This window comes from Cervus canadensis, chromosome 14, assembly GCF_019320065.1.
Source record: "Cervus canadensis isolate Bull #8, Minnesota chromosome 14, ASM1932006v1, whole genome shotgun sequence".
NCBI lineage: Eukaryota > Metazoa > Chordata > Mammalia > Artiodactyla > Cervidae > Cervus > Cervus canadensis.
In genome coordinates this window covers 41,294,203-41,307,123 of record NC_057399.1, presented here as the reverse complement: position 1 = coordinate 41,307,123, position 12,921 = coordinate 41,294,203, and positions in this window count along the sequence as shown.

Below are 12,921 nucleotides of genomic sequence, written 5' to 3'. Positions count from 1 at the left end.
CACAGCACCGATTTTCCTCGATTATGTTTCTGACACAACCCCTTCCTCAGATTCTAAAATCAGGAAGGACTGCTCTGATCTTTGCAAAGGTCAAAATTGAGTTTTCAGGTCAGATAATGGAGCTATCATCAGAGGAAGATGGAGTTTTTGTTGGTGACACATAAATTTAGAATTGTTTTCCATCTTGGTGGCTGTTGCTGTTCTCCTCGCCACCAGGGCTGTGTGACCCAGAAGGGACGGTGTGAGGACCAGTGGCCTGGAAGTCTGCTGACCTCTAGCCTTTGCCTTAATTTAGGTCCTAAGGAAATGAGTTCAAAAGGCTAACTAGCTACCTGGCAGAAGCACTGTCCATTCTAGATAGTTGGTGGTGTTTCTGTTAGCTGCTTCTCAGGGATTCCACAAATTGATGGGATTTGACCATCAATCCAGTGGGGGGAAAAAAAAAGAAGCAACTAGGGCTTGGGTCATAGGGTAAATGTATTTCATTATTTTTTCCATGATACAGTTTGGGAAGGATTTGGGGGGATGGTTTTTCCACTGTCCAAAGGAGCTTCCACTGTGAGAGTCTCTTGACCCACATTTCTTGTGTTCAGATCCTGGTTCTGTCACTTACAAACTATGTGACCTTGAGCAAGTTACTTATCCCTGGGGATCTCAGCTTCCTCAAATGGAAAAGTGTGGATGATAGTAAAACTTAAGTCACAGGTCTGTTATGTGGCTTTAATGAATTAATGCATGTAAAGTTCTTAACATGGAACCACCACTGAACATGGTGGTTCAGTGGTAAAGAATCCACGTGCAATGGAGGAGATGCGGGTTCAATCCCCGGGTCAGGAAGATCCCCTGGAGAAGGAAACGGCAACCCACTCCAGTATTCTTGCCTGGGAAATCCCATGGACAGAGGAGCCTGGTGGGCTACAGTCCATGTGGTTGAAAATAGTTGACTTAGTGATTCAACAACAGCCATACAGTTCTTAAAACAGTGCATATGTGCTAGCTAAGTTTATTGTCATTTTGCTGAAGCACCATCAATCAGAAAACTTGACATGGGGGCCAAAATAGGTATTTTTCAAACCTGATACTTTTTTAGAGGGTCCTGTGTGGAGGCTGGAAAATGAACTAGTTGAACTCTCCAGGTTTTCTTAGCAATAATAGGCTCCTGTGAAAATGCTGATTTCAATCTTTGTTACCTTCACAACTAGTTATTGAACTGTTCTTGGCTCTCATATCCCAAGTTCTTTGTAGAGCAAACTATACTAGTGCTCGATATAATTTCCAGGCAATTTGAGTACATTGGTTAATATTTTTGAAATCCTCAAGTGAAAAGCTCAGAGTGTCTTTTCAAGAACGCATCTCTGTGTATCTCTTCTGCTTTGAGTGCCAGTTATGAAACTGAAGCTGGGATTAAACTGTAGAATGTCAGCAAATGGTTTGGAGTTTTCTGGAGTAAATTCCTGCACTGTAAGCACTTGCCTCTAAATCGTTTTTTAGAAAGGTGGGAGGGAGTTGGCTCACATCACCCAGGCAAGGCAATTTTCCATGAACACTGCTATCCCAATGCACGACAGGAAACTTATTGAAAAGTTAGTGGGTTGGAGAAAAACAGTAGCTAGCTTGACAGAGAGAGTCTAGAGAAGACAGGGAAAGAATGAAGAGGGCACAACATTACCCAGAGAGTAACATTACTTAACGTTGCTCTGTGTAAGGAAAACTCTCTGTGAAGTCATGGCTGGGAGTGTTTAGTGTCTAGAGGGGAGTTCACGTACATGCACACACACCCACAGGCAGGCACACACACACATCTGGCACTTGAATTGCAGATAACCTAACCCAATACTCACCTCGGCATGGCTACAGAAGTAATATTTTTACCAGGATGATCTATTGTTAAATAATTCCTCCACTGCCTTAGTCATGCTTGACTTTAACTTGAGACAGGCAGGTCTTCTTTCTTTTAAACTCATTTGAATGTGCACAGCTTTCTGATTTGATCTAGGAAGAGAGAATACTATCACTTCTGAATGCCAGAGTTATTCATGTACTCATAGACTGTAAAAGCAACCAAATGCCCATATCAAAGAACTATACTTAGTAAAATAGGTGGGCCTATCTTTTATGAGTTCCATTGAATCACCAGAATTGGTCATCACAGAATTACCTATAGAAACAGAATTAGAAAACAGTGGTGAAGTCAGCATATTGCTTTGGATAGGTAATAACATTATTTAGCCAAATCAATGATTTACTGAAGAAAATAGGAATTATAATACATCTGATATTGCTATTTTATCCTTACTTTTATTAGAATTTCTTTTGAATATCTGTAAGTAATTTGGTATTTGTCCATTGGATTTCAATGAACAGTGAAATAACAATGACTTTTTTGAGGGCCTACATCTCAAGCATTATATTTAGTGTTTAAGCTACAGTGTTAAAGCAGTGGTTCTCAGAGTGAGTGCCCTGATGTGTTAGCATCACTTGGAAGCTTGTTAAAAATTCAAATTCTTTTTTAAAAATTTATTGAAGTATAATTTAAAACATTGTTTTAATTTCTGTTGTACAGCAAAGTGATTCAGTTATATGTATTATATATTTATATATTAGTTTTCATATTCTTTTCTAAATGTCTATAACAATGGTTATTGAATATACTTCTCTGTACTCTTAATATATAGTAGGACTTCATTTTTTGTTCATTTTATATATAATAGTTTCTATCTGCTAATCCAAAACTCCCAATTCATCCCTCCCTATCACCACCCACCCTCCAACCTTGCCAACCACAAGTATGTTCTCTATATCTGTGAGTCTGTCTGTGTTTCACAGATAAGTTCATTTGTGTCATATTTTAGATTCTACATGTAAGTGCTATCATATGGTATTTGTCGTTCTCTTTCTGACTTACTTCACTTAGTATGATAATGTCTATGTCCAGCCATGTTCCTGTAATTTGCATTATTTCATCTTTTATGACTGAGTAGTATTCCATTATAGGTATATGTGTGTACAAACACACACACACACACACATACATCATATCATCTTTATCCATTCATGTCAATGGATATTTATTTAGGTTGTTTCCATGTCTTGGCTATTGTAAACAGTGTTGCTATGAACATGAAGGTACATCTATCTTTTTGAATTAGAGTTTTCTCCAGATATATGCCCAGGAATGGGATTGCAGGATCTTATGGTAACTCTATTTTTAGTTTTTTAAGGAACCTTCATACTGTTTTCCAACTCCCCTCTGGGGAGGGGGCCTGGTAATGTGCATTTTAATAAGCCCCCCTGGGTGGTTCTGATACATGCTCATATTTAAGAATTAGTGAGGTAGTTAAGATAACTAACTACTGAACAGTAGGTAGATAGCTATTCTAACTACTAATCTTGAGTTATGTTAGCTTGTTATAACAAAGAGATTTAACAGGTATATCATCTAACCTAAGTCTTGCCAAAACTAATGAAGAATGATTCTCACACCCACAATATAACTGAGAGTTGTTGTTCAGTCGCTAAGTTGTGTCTGACTCTTTGAGACTCTCTGGACTACAGCACAACAGTCTTCCTTGTTCTTCACTGTCTTCCAAGAGTTTGCTTAAACTCATGTCCATTGAGTTGATGATACCACCCAACCAAGTCATCCTCTGTCACCCGCTTCTCCTCCTTCCCTCAATCTTTCCCAGTATCAGGGTCTTTTCCAATGAAGCAGCTCTTTGCAACAGGTGGCCAAAGTACTGGAGCTTCTGAGAGAACTAAGAGATTAAATTCACATGGCTAGATTCCATTCTAAGCCAATATTTCCTCATTCTTCTCAATAGTCTGTGGGCCCAACAACTGTATCCCTCTACAAAGACAAATTTATTTAAAAATGATAACTTTCCAAAACTGAACCAGGAAGAAATAGAAGATCTTAACAGACCCATCACAAGCAAGGAAATCGAAACTGTAATCAAAAATCTTCCAGCAAACAAAAGCCCAGGACCAGATGGCTTCACAGCTGAATTCTACCAAAAATTTAGAGAAGAGCTAACACCTATCTTACTCAAACTCTTCCAGAAAATTGCAGAGGAAGGTAAGCTTCCAAACTCATTCTATGAGGCCACCATCACCCTAATTCCAAAACCAGACAAAGATGCCACAAAAAAGAAAACTACAGGCCAATATCACTGATGAACATAGATGCAAAAATCCTTAACAAAATTCTAGCAAACAGAATCCAACAACATATTAAAAAAATCATACACCACGACCAAGTGGGCTTTATCCCAGGAATGCAAGGATTCTTTAATATCCGCAAATCAATAAATGTAATACACCACATTAACAAATTGAAAGATAAAAACCATATGATTATCTCAATAGATGCAGAGAAAGCCTTTGACAAAATTCAACACTCATTTATGATTAAAACTCTCCAAAAAGCAGGAATAGAAGGAACATACCTCAACATAATAAAAGCTATATATGACAAACCCACAGCAAGCATCACCCTCAATGGTGAAAAATTGAAAGCATTTCCCCTGAAATCAGGAACAAGACAAGGGTGCCCACTCTCACCACTACTATTCAACATAGTGTTGGAAGTTTGGCCACAGCAATCAGAGCAGAAAAAGAAGTAAAAGGAATCCAGATAGGAAAAGAAGAAGTGAAACTCTCACTGTTTGCAGATGACATGATCCTCTACATAGAAAACCCTAAAGACTCTACCAGAAAATTACTAGAGCTAATCAATGAATATAGTAAAGTTGCAGGATATAAAATTAACACACAGAAATCCCTTGCATTCCTATATACTAACAATGAAAAAACAGAAAGAGAAATTAAGGAAACAATACCATTCACCATTGCAACAAAAAGAATAAAATACTTAGGAGTATATCTACCTAAAGAAACAAAAGACCTATACATAGAAAACTATAAAACACTGATGAAAGAAATCAAAGAGGACACAAACAGATGGAGAAACATACCGTGTTCATGGATTGGAAGAATCAATATTGTCAAAATGGCTATTCTACCCAAAGCAATCTATAGATTCAATGCAATCCCTATCAAGCTACCAACGGTATTTTTCACAGAACTAGAACAAATAATTTCACAATTTGTATGGAAATACAAAAAACCTCGAATAGCCAAAGCAATCTTGAGAAAGAAGAATGGAACTGGAGGAATCAACCTGCCTGACTTCAGACTCTACTACAAAGCCACAGTCATCAAGACAGTGTGGTACTGGCACAAAGACAGAAATATAGACCAATGGAACAGAATAGAAAGCCCAGAGATAAATCCACGAACCTATGGACACCTTATCTTTGACAAAGGAGGCAAGGATATACAATGGAAAAAAGACAACCTCTTTAACAAGTGGTGCTGGGAAAACTGGTCAACCACTTGTAAAAGAATGAAACTAGAACACTTTCTAACACCATACACAAAAATAAACTCAAAATGGATTAAAGATCTAAATGTAAGACCAGAAACTATAAAACTCCTAGAGGAGAACATAGGCAAAACACTCTCCGACATAAATCACAGCAAGATCCTCTATGACCCACCTCCCAGAATATTGGAAATAAAAGCAAAACTAAACAAATGGGACCTAATGAAACTTAAAAGCTTTTGCACTACAAAGGAAACTATAAGTAAGGTGAAAAGACAGCCCTCAGATTGGGAGAAAATAATAGCAAATGAAGCAACAGACAAAGGATTAATCTCAAAAATATACAAGCAACTCCTGCAGCTCAATTCCAGAAAAATAAATGACCCAATCAAAAAATGGGCCAAAGAACTAAACAGACATTTCTCCAAAGAAGACATACAGATGGCTAACAAACACATGAAAAGATGCTCAACATCACTCATTATCAGAGAAATGCAAATCAAAACCACAATGAGGTACCATTACACGCCAGTCAGGATGGCTGCTATCCAAAAGTCTACAAGCAATAAATGCTGGAGAGGGTGTGGAGAAAAGGGAACCCTCTTACACTGTTGGTGGGAATGCAAACTAGTACAGCCGCTATGGAGAAGAGTGTGGAGATTTCTTAAAAAACTGGAAATAGAACTGCCATATGACCCAGCAATCCCACTTCTGGGCATACACACTGAGGAAACCAGATCTGAAAGAGACACGTGCACCCCAATGTTCATCGCAGCACTGTTTATAATAGCCAGGACATGGAAGCAACCTAGATGCCCATCAGCAGATGAATGGATAAGGAAGCTGTGGTACATATAACCATGGAATATTACTCAGCCGTTAAAAAGAATTCATTTGAATCAGTCCTAATGAGATGGATGAAACTGGAGCCCATTATACAGAGTGAAGTAAGCCAGAAAGATAAAGAACATTACAGCATACTAACACATATATATGGAATTTAGAAAGATGGTAACGATAACCCTATATGCAAAACAGAAAAAGAGACACAGAAATACAGAACAGACTTTTGAACTCTGTGGGAGAATGTGAGGGTGGGATATTTCAAAAGAACAGCATGTATACTATCTATGGTGAAACAGATCACCAGCCCAGGTGGGATGCATGAGACAAGTGCTCGGCCTGGTGCACTGGGAAGACCCAGAGGAATCGGGTGGAGAGGGAGGTGGGAGGGGGGATCAGGATGGGGAATACGTGTAAATCTATGGCTGATTCATATCAATGTATGACAAAAAAAAAAATAAATTAAAAAAAAAATGATTTACAGAATTTTAAATCTATAGGTAATCCAGACAGAGAACTAGATATATTATTTGCCTTTGTTCCACAGAATCTGTTTCTTTCATTAATTTGCCACATGAACTGAACAAATAACTTAGAATCTTACTTCCCTCATTTGAAATAGGATAATAATGGTTCATCTCACCATGTGTCTGGTGAGAACAAAGGAGATGGCTTCCAGGGGACTTGGAGCTCCTCAGATAATACTATGTCATTTAGTTGTATTTTACTAAGTATATAACAATGTGAAAAGTTGCATAAAAATGAAATATCCTCAATAAGGCATCTTTGAATATGCCAGAGAAGGCTCAGTATAAAATATTACAACCCCTAATTGGAGTGAAAATAACATTTTTTGATGCAAACCATATCCTCTAATACAGTATGTTTTGCCAAGGAGCAATAGTAGAACTCTCTGGAAATCATGCATCATAGAACAAATGCTTTAGGGGGAAAAGAAAGGATCGAGGGTTATACATTTCAGAGGCACAGCAGCAAAATTACTACTATTATTTTGAATACAGGAATTTCAATAATATAGGTGCTTTTTGGCTATAAGTATATGGTTATAACACCTTAGCATCCCCTGACTGTATCCAATATTTGATTACACTGAGTTTTTCCTGAAAACAATAGCCTTCATTTCCCAAACATAACTAGCACTTTTCTTAATACAGGCTTTCTTTTACATATTTTCAATCAACTTTTTTTTTTAACCTTTTCTTACACACACAAAAGTCCCATACTTTTCAAACTAGACACTAAGCTATAAGTACAGTGATTTCTTTTTCTACTTCCATATTAGTTTGCAAAAGGGCATTACTTTAAACAATTATGTTACTTTTTAAATCAATTGGATTAAAACCACTTAGGTAGATGAAAACATGTTGCCGGAAAAAAAAGATGTTTATGGTTAGAATCATTAAGAGCCACACACCTGTGTTCTAAGACTTAAAATTGTTGTTTGTTGCCGTTTAGTCAATAAGTCATGTCTGACTTTTTGTGGCTCCATGAACTATAGCCCACAAGGCTCCTCTGTCTATGGGATTCTCCAGGATAGAATACTGGAGTGGAGTGCCATTTCCTCCTCCAGGGAATCTTCCCAACCCAGGGATCAAACTCACGTCTCCTGCTTGGCAGGCCGATTCTTTACCACTGAGCCAAAAGTTACATATAGGGATAAACTTTTGGATTTTTAGAAGTGTAGAAAGTGAAAACATGGACTCACATTTCCTGAGGCTCACTGATTGAAGCAGCATAGCTTTTAGTGAATTCAAGGAGAACTTGATTTCAATGTATAGTAGAGAGGAGGGAATCTTTGGGGCATAGAAGTTGCAAACCCAAATGCTTAGAGAGGCCAGCAAGCTGAGTGTGCCACGTGGGCTTGATGACATGTTTTGAGGTGTGGTAGAGACAGTGGCAAAGCCAAGGGGGTTTGTAGGGGACCTTGCATCTCTGCTCTAGTTGACTGTTGCCACGTGAAACATATATCTTAAGAGAGCTAGAGATATGATTTTCTATGTGACATGTACTAATTTTCAAGTGTTAATTCCCAGGCTTTTATGACAATATGGTTACTGGTATACAAACCAAACAATGCTCATTTGTGGTCTAGGTTTGGCTCAAAGATTGCCAGTTTATATCCTCAGGTGTAACAGAGGTGGTGTGTATATGTGCAGGCAGGCAAGGGAGGGTAGCACTAGTGATGAGGTTGTATTTGATACGTTGATTAAATATGTGCATAGATAGTTTTGGATAACTGGAAGCTAGTGTGATGTAGTCTTGAACTTTTATTTTAGGAAGCATTGTGCTGGGTGTCAGTTGCTTAGTCATGTCTGACTCTTTGTGACTCAATGGACTGTAGCCCAACAGGCTCCTCTGTCCATGGAATTCTCTAGGCAAGAATACTGGAGTGGGTTGTCACTTCCTTCTCTAGGGGAACTTTCTGACCCAGGGATCGTATCCATATCTCCTGCATTGTAAGGGTGGGCACATCTAAATCCCAACTCAGCACTCATGATATATTCTCATGGAGTCATGAAAAGAGGTGAATTGAACCATTCTTTATTATTTTGACTGATTAATTAGGGTCATGTCAGTTGCTAGGGTATAACCACGAAAAAACCCTCCAAAGCTTAACTGAAGTTTAATACATTTAAATTGGTTTCGAGTTAGGTCGGTAACAACTATAGGTGCAAACACAAGTTTGTATTTGTAATTGAGTTGTCCAGTAGGCATCCTTAGGGCATGACTTCACCATAAGATATGGAAATAGGGACAAAATGCCCTTTTAATTTTCATTCCGCTGGGGAGACCTACATAATTTAGTCATGGCAGTGTTCTGCTGCTTGTGGTTGGTGCGGTTCCTTTTGCTCATAAAAATAAAAACCATTTCACATCATCTCGATTGTCTCGTAAATGTAAATCAAAGCCGGGTGAGGGGGGGGGCGGCTATAAAACAAAACAAACATAAATACCCACTTGATGGGCTAAGAAATAATGGACTGGGATTATTCCTTAACATACTTAAGTATAGTACTTTGCATAACAGATATACCTCTCCTTAGTCAATAGATGGATTCTTAAAAAGTTACTTGTAAATCAGTTGTGCAAAATGAAATCTTATATTTTAAATGCATTAGATAAGTTTGTTATTTAAAGGAAAGCTAGCATGAATCTTTCTGGAAAGCAAAAAAAAAAAAAATGTCTGTTTTTAAAATGAAATCTTAATTCTAATATATCTTGGCTCCAATTTCATGGAGCCACTGAGTGTATTAGTTCAACTGCTGTACTCATCCTACTTTCTTCTCTAGTGCATTATACTCAAAGACCTCAAAAGCCTTTGTGAGTAATGTGTTTTGAGTGTTGCTTTTAGATTCAGGTTAGATTTATATATCCATGAGGACTTGAATCAAATATAGAAATGCTTAATAAGTTTGCAAACAAATGAATTTGCAGGCGGAGGAAAGACTATAGCTGAGTCAAAGTCCTTGGGTTTGCACATGTGAGGCAGGGCTCTATGGATTCTAATAAAATGGTCTTTTATCCCTATTTTACATTATGTAGAATTTAAAAGGTTAGACCAAGAGGTCATGCCTACCTCTACATTTGATTCCTGCTGCTTGAAATTAATTCCATACCATAATAAGTAGATGTGAACTCAGCCCATATTGCCATCTCTATAAAAATTCACATGCAAACAAAGGATGCGTAGGTATGGAAGACAGGAGGGTGGAATATAGATAAGGGGCGGGTTTGCATTGTAGCAGTAGAGAATGTCAATCTGAACATTAGATGTGACCATGCAGAAAATGGGCGAACATCTCCACCACTGGGGAATTTAAATGCACTCTGTGACATCTTTCAGCCTTGAGCCATCTTCACGGCTGTTTTTATTCTTTCCTCTGCTTCTTATATTTATTAGTTCTTCAGGAAAAATCTGCTAGTGCAGAGTTAAGTATTTCCCTTCGTCGCCTTAACACCAGCCGGGTGTTTGGATTTCGCTTTCTCATCCAAGTAGTTCATCAAGGTATTTTTCAAAAGAAAGACAATTCCCTCTCTGGAATTTTTCAAATAATAGAACTTTCACCCCCACATCAAAAGAAATAAGAGACTCCTACCTCAAATTAGCTGAGTAGAATGAAGAAAACCTTAAAAATGATGATTAGATCAGGGGGAATCTCCTAGAGCCTAAGTATAGGAAAAGTGGCCTGGTAAAGATTAGAGGAAAAACTGGAAGGTGGTCAAGTCAGTTGATCTCTGGTCTTTCCTTGCTCTCTCTGAGGCTACATGTCTTTCATATTATATTATCTATTCACACTTTCCCATTTCTCTTTAAACAGACTAGGTCTGCTTCTTTTTGTGAATAGCTACTCCACAGCTCCCAAATTCATAGAAACTAGTTCCAGACACCATTTCAGATTTTCCAGCATCCTCTGTGCCCTTCCAAATTCCCTGGTGAAAGAATCTGATTGAAAACCTTGACTCCCATGCCCATCAGCCATGGAGGGAATGGGGGATAAAAAATGCAAGGCTCATGTGGTAAAAATAAAGGCTGTGTGAGCTTAACACTGAGAGTGGATAAAGGACAGATTTTAGAGAACAGGGTGAGCTGGGTTCACTCTTTATGTAGGAGTCAATAGCAGATATTATCTGTAGATATTTGTAGATAAAATTAAATATGGCATTGCTATAAGGTATCCTGTGAAGTCCAGAGCATGAAGGCATGATGAGAGATCTTGAAAGTAAAAGAAGAAAAATGAGAGAAAAAAATAACCTTGATTCCAACCAGTAGGTCATGTAAAGGTAGAGTGTCATGAAAGGAAACAAATTGAAAATAAGTTTAAAAGGCAATATGGTTTTTAGACAAGAAGAAGGTGAAGTGCAGACATGAACTAAGCCAATTTTACCTGAGAAACTGAGGGAATAGCTTCTCTTCTATGCACCGAGTGTCCTAGGAGATGAGGGCTCAAGAGGGACTAACACAGAGTGTCAGAAGCGTGAAAAGTCATGGCGGAAGAGGCGAGGTGGAGCCAGGAGGCTTAAGGAAGCTTCCTTGGTGACTTTTACCTTTTCCCGCCACCTCTCTGTGCAACCAGAAGAGGAAATAAGCCCTGGTTAAAAAGCAAAGAGGAACTAAAGGGCCTCTTGATGAAGGTGAAAGAGGAGAGTGAAAATGCTGGCTTACAACTCAACATTCAAAACACAAAGGTCATGGCATCTGGTTCCATCACTTCATGGCAAATAGATGGGGACATATTGGAAACTGACAAACTTAATTATCTTGGGCTCCAAAATCACAGTGGACAGCGACTGATGCCATGAAATTAAAACATGCTTGCTCCTTAATTATGACAAGCCTAGACAGCATATTAAAAAGGAGAGACATTACTCTGATGACAAAGGTCCATCTAGTCAAAGCTATGGTTTTTCCAGTAGTCATGCATGGATATGAGAGTTGGACCATAAAGAAGGCTGAGTGCTGAAGAATTGATGCTTTTGAACTGTGGTGTTGGGGAAGACTCTTCAGAGTCCCTTGAACTATAAGGGGATCAAACCAGTCAGTCCTAAAGGAAATCAACCCTGAATATTCATTGGAAGGACTGATGCTGAAGCTGAAGCTCCAGTATTTTGGCTACCTGCTATGAAGAGCCAACTTATTGGAAAAGTTTCTGATGCTGGGAAAGATAGAAGGCAGGAGGAGAAGGGGGTGACAGAGGACAAGATTGTTGGAGGGCATCACTGACTCAACGGACAAGAATTTGAGCAAGCTCCGGGAGATGATGAAGGACAGGGAAGCCTGTTGTGCTGCAGTCCACGGGGGTCGTGAAGAGTCAGACATAACTGAGTGGCTGAACAACAACAAGAAATAAACATTTTTGATAGTATTTAGCAATTTAACAAGTGACCATAAATTATGATGTATCATCACATTACCAATGGGAGATATTCTCCTTTGGGTAAATGGGAGCCAGGAGAAGCTAAGACAGATTCAGGAACTCTTAAACAAGCTCCTTATTTCTTCTGTTGTTGCTGCTGTTTAGTCACTTGACTGTGTCTTTGCAACCACAGGGGCTGTAGCATACCAGGCTGCTCTGTCCACGGGATTTCCTTGGAAAGTAGGTTGCCAGTTTGTTCTCCAGGGGATCTTCCACACCCAGTGATCAAACCAACATCCCCTGTATTGGCAGGCGGCTTCTTTACCACTGAGCCAGCCACCAGAGAAGCCCTTCTTTTATTAGATGGCATTCAATACAGTTCAGTTACTCAGTTGTGTCCAACTCTTTGCGACCCTATGAACCACAGCACGCTAGGCCTCGCTGTCCATCACCAACTCCTGGAGTCTACCCAAACTCAAGTCCATTGAGTCAGTGATGCTATCCAACCATCTCATCCTCTGTCATCCCCTTCTCCTGCTCTCACTTTCCCAGCAACAGGGTCTTTTCACATCAGGTGACCAAAGTACTGGAGTTTCAGCTTCAACATCAGTCCTTCCAATGAACACCCAGGACTGATTTCCTTAGGATGAACTGGTTGGATCTCCTCGAAGTCCAAGGGACTCTCAACAGTCTTCTCCAACATCACAGTTCAAAAGCATCAATTCTTCTGTGCTCAGCTTTCTTTATAATCCAGCTCTTTTTTTTTTTTTTTAATTTTTTTATTAGTTGGAGGCTAATTACTTCACAACATTTCAGTGG